The sequence below is a fragment of the Arachis stenosperma genome, chromosome 5 (genome assembly GCF_014773155.1).
Source record: "Arachis stenosperma cultivar V10309 chromosome 5, arast.V10309.gnm1.PFL2, whole genome shotgun sequence".
NCBI lineage: Eukaryota > Viridiplantae > Streptophyta > Magnoliopsida > Fabales > Fabaceae > Arachis > Arachis stenosperma.
The window spans coordinates 50,561,860-50,566,517 of NC_080381.1; the positions used below are offsets into that span (position 1 = coordinate 50,561,860).

At 39.7% G+C, this 4,658-nt stretch overlaps 1 non-coding gene across 1 annotated transcript; it reads left to right on the plus strand.

The window, feature by feature from the left end:
- Positions 1–4,153: 4,153 nt before the first annotated feature.
- On the plus strand, positions 4,154–4,261 carry LOC130983915 (small nucleolar RNA R71). Its single transcript, XR_009087883.1, has one exon. It is a non-coding gene; the product is annotated as a small nucleolar RNA R71 (small nucleolar RNA).
- The last annotated feature ends 397 nt before the right edge of the window (positions 4,262–4,658 follow it).

The following is a 4,658-nucleotide window of genomic DNA, read 5'->3' on the forward strand; positions in this document are numbered from 1 at the left end:
AACAGCATCTGCAGTCCTTTGTCAGCCTCTGAATCAGATTTTTGCTCAGGTCCCTCAATTTCGGCCAGAAAGTACCTGAAATCACAGAAAAATACACAAACTCATAGTACAGTCCAGAAATGTGAATTTTGCTTAAAAGCTAATAAAAATATACTAAAAACTAACTAAATCATACTAAAAACTATATAAAAATAGTGCCAAAAAATGTATAAATTATCCGCTCATCACAACACCAAACTTAAATTGTTGGTTGTCCCCAAGCAACTGAAACCAAAATAGAATAAAAAGAAGAGAATATACAATGAATCCCACAGTATCAATGAAACTTAGTCCTAATTAAATGAGCGGGGCTTGTAGCTTTTTGCTCCTGAACAATTTTGGTATCTCACTTTTTCCTTTGAAATTCAAAATGATTGGCATCTATAGGAACTTAGAATTTTAGATAGTGTTATTGATTCTCCTAGTTCAATGCATTGATTTTTGAACACAGCTACTTTATGAATCTTGGCCGTGACCCTAAGCACTTTGTTTTCCAGTATTACCACCGGATACATAAATGTCACAGACACATAACTGGGTGAACCTTTTCAGATTGTGACTCAGCTTTGCTAGAGTCCCCAGTTAGAGGTGTCCAGAGTTCTTAAGCACACTCTTTTGCTTTGGATCACGACTTTAACCACTCAGTTTCAAGCTTTTCACTTGGACCTTCATGACATAAGCACATGGTTAGGGACAGCTTGATTTAGCCGCTTAGGCCTAGATTTTATTTCCTTAGGCCCTCCTATCCACTGATGCTCAAAGCCTTGGATCCTTTTTACCCTTGCCTTTTAGTTTAAAGGGCTATTGGCTTTTTCTGCTTGCTTTTTCTTTTCTCTTTTCTCTTTTTTTTGCCATTTTTTTCACTGCTTTTTCTTGCTTCAAGAACCAATTTCATGATTTTTCAGATTATCAATAACATTTCTCTTTGCTCATCATTCTTTCAAGAGCCAATAACTTTAACATTCATAAACAACAAGATAAAAAATATGCACTGTTCAAGCATCCATTCAGAGAACAAAAAATATTGCCACCACATCAAAATAATTAAACTAGTTTCAAGATAAAATTTAAAATCCAAGTACTTCTTGTTCTTTTGTAATTAAGCACATTTTTTATTAAAGAGAGGTGAAGGATTCATGGAGTTATTCATATCTTTAAGACACAGACACTAGACACTAATGATCATGTAGTGAAGACACAAACATAGATAGAACATACAGCATAAAGCTGAAAACAGAAAAATAAATAGACAAGGAGATTAAGGAATGAGTCCACCTTAGTGAGGGTGGTGTCTTCCTCCTCTTGAAGAACCAATGGTGCTCCTGAGTTCCTCTATGTCTCTTCCTTTCCTCTATTGCTTCATCCCTAGTGATTTTGGTGCTCTTATCCTTAGTTGCTCTCAATAGTTGTGTGAAGGAAAATGTATCCTCTGAGGTATCTCAGGGATTTCTTGATGAGGGAATTCCTTATGCTCTTGTTGAGGTCCATGAGTGGGCTTTCTTGATGTCCAGTCAAAAGCTCTACTACTGAGCTATGGACCCTTGAGATGAATCTCTCCATCTCCCATGACTCAGAGGTGGAGGCTGCCTTCCTTTTCCTCTTTCTAGAGGCTTCTCTGGCCTTAGGTGCCATAAATGGTTATGGAAAAACAAAAAATCAATGCTTTTACCACACCAAACTTAAAATATTTTCTCGTCCCCGAGCAAAAGAAGAAAGAAAGATGTAGAAGAAGAAGAAAATAGAGGAGATGAAGGGTGTATAGAGTTCGGCCAAGAGGGGAAGAAGGTGTTTGTGATGTGTGAAAATGAAGGGGTGAAGGGGGTTTTTGGGGAAGAGTTAAGGAAATAATTGGTGAAGGTTATTTGGGGAAGAGATGTGGAGGTGATTGGTGAAGGGTATTTGGGGAAGAGTGTTGTAGAAAGGTGTGAATAGGAGAGAGAGTGAGTTGAGGTTGGTGGGATCCTGTGGGGTCCACAGATCCTGAAGGGTCAAGGAATTCTTCATTCCTGCTCCAATTGGGCGTTCACAATGCCTTAGAGTGCAATTCTGGCATTTAAATGCCAGTTTGCTGCCCTGTTCTAGCGTTTAATGCCAACTTTTCTTCCTGTTATGGCGTCTAAACGCCAATTTGTTGCCCTGTTCTGGCGTTTAAACGCCAGTCTGGTGCCCTATTCTGGCGTTTAAACGCCCAGAAAGGTGCCAGATTGGGTGTTCAAACGCCCATTTTTCTACCTTTACTGGCGTTTAAACGCCAGTAAGTCCTTCCTCCAGGGTGTGCTGTTTTCAATGCTGTTTTTGATTTTCTTTTTTATTTTTGTAATTGTTTTTGTGACTTCACATGATCATCAACCTAAAAAAAAGAAAATAATATAGATAGAATTAAAATAAACTTGGGTTGCCTCCCAATAAGTGCTTCTTTAATGTCAATAGCTTGACAGTGAGCTCTCACGGAGCCTCATAGATGATCAGAGTATGGTTGAGATCTCTCAACACCAAACTTAGAGTTTGGCTGTGGCCTCCCAACACCAAACTTAGAGTTTGAATGTGGGGGCTCTGTTTGACTCTGTATTTGGAGAAGCTCTTCATGCTTACTCTCCAAGATTACAGATGGAGAACCTTGAGTCTTTACTACAAGGTATTCTTCATTCACATGAAGGATCGACTCTCCTCTGTCAACATCAATCATAGCTCTTGCTATGGCTAGGAAGGGTCTTCCAAGGATGATGGATTCATCCTCATCCCTCATAGTGTCTAGGATTATGAAATCAGTAGGAAAGTAAATGCCTTCGACCTTCACTAGCACATCCTCTACTAGTCCATAAGCCTTTTTCATAGAATTATCTGCCATCTTCAATGAGAATTTGGTAGCTTGTACCTCATAGATTTCCAGTCTCTCCATTACAGAGAGGGGCATCATGTTTATCCCTGACCCCAGGTCACACAGAGCTTTTTCAAAGGTCATGGTGCCTATGGTACATGGTATTAAGAATTTACCAGGATCTTGTTTATTTTGAGGTAAATTTTTCTAAACCAATGTATTCAGTTCATTGGTGAGTAAGGGAGGCTCTTCCTCCTAAGTCTCATTACCAAACAGCTTGGCATTTAGCTTCATGATTGCTCCTAGATATTGGGCAACTTGCCCTTCAACAATGCTTTCATCCTCTTCTGAAGATGAATAGTCATTAGAGCTCATGAATGGTAAAAGGAGGTCCAAGGGAATCTCTATGGTCTCTGTATGAGCCTCAGATTCATTTGGTTCCTCATTAGGGGATTCCGTACTGACCATTGGACGTCCCCTGAGGTCTTCCTCATTGGGATTCATGTCCTCCTCCTCCTCTAAGGTTTCGGTCATGTTGATTATATCAATGGCCTTGCACTCTCCTTTGGGATTCTCTTCTGTATTGCTTGGGAGAGTGCTAGGAGGAGTTTCAGTAACCCTTTTACTCAGCTGACCCACTTGTGCCTCCAAATTTCTAATGGAGGATCTTGTTTCAGTCATGAAACTAAGAGTGGCCTTAGATAGATCATAGACTATGTTTGCTAAGCTAGAAAGATTCTGCTCAGAATGCTCTGTCTGTTGCTGAGATGATGATGGGAAAGGTTTACTATTGCTAAACCTGTTTCTTCCACCAATGTTATTATTGAAGACTTGCTTCTGTTGATCCTTCCATGAAAAATTTGGATGATTTTTCCATGAAGGATTATAGGTGTTTCCAAAGGCTTCACCCATGTAATTCACCTCTGCCATTGCAGGGTTCTCAGGATCATAAGCTTCTTCTTCAGAAGATGCTTCTTTAGTACTGTTGGATGTATTTTGCAATCCATTCAGACTCTGAGAGATCATATTGACTTGTTGGGTCAATATTTTATTCTGAGCCAATATGGCATTCAGAGCATCAATTTCAAGAACTCCTCTCTTTTGAGGCGTCCCATTACTCACAAGATTCCTCTCAGAGGTATACATGAACTGGTTATTTGCAACTATTTCAATAAGTTCCTAAGCTTCTGCAGGCGTTTTCTTTAGGTGAATGGATCCACCTGTAGAGTGGTCCAGTGACATCTTGGAAAATTCAGACAGACCATCATAGAATATATCTAATGTGGTCCATTCTGAAAGCATGTCAGAAGGACACTTTTTGGTCAATTGCTTGTATCTTTTCCAAGCTTCATAGGGGGACTCACCATCTTTTTGTCTAAAGGTCTAAACATCCACTCTAAGCTTGCTCAGCTTTTGAGGAGGAAAGAACTTGGCTAAGAAAGCCGTGACCGGCTTATCCCAAGAGTCCAGGCTATCTCTAGGTTGTGAGTCCAACCATGTTCTAGCTCTGTCTCTTACAGCAAAAGGGAAAAGCATAAGGTTGTAGACTTCAGGATCAACTCCATTAGTCTTAACAGTATCACAAATTTGCAAGAACTCAGTTAAGAACTGATAAGGGTCTTCTGATAGAAGTCCATGAAATTTGCAGTTTTGTTGCAGTAGAGAAACTAATTGAGGCTTTAGCTCAAAATTGTTTGCTCCTATGGCAGGAATTGAGATGCTTCTTCCATAAAAGTTGGAAGTTGGTGTAGTAAAATCACCAAGCATCTTCCTTGCATTGTTGTTTGGTTCGGCCATAATT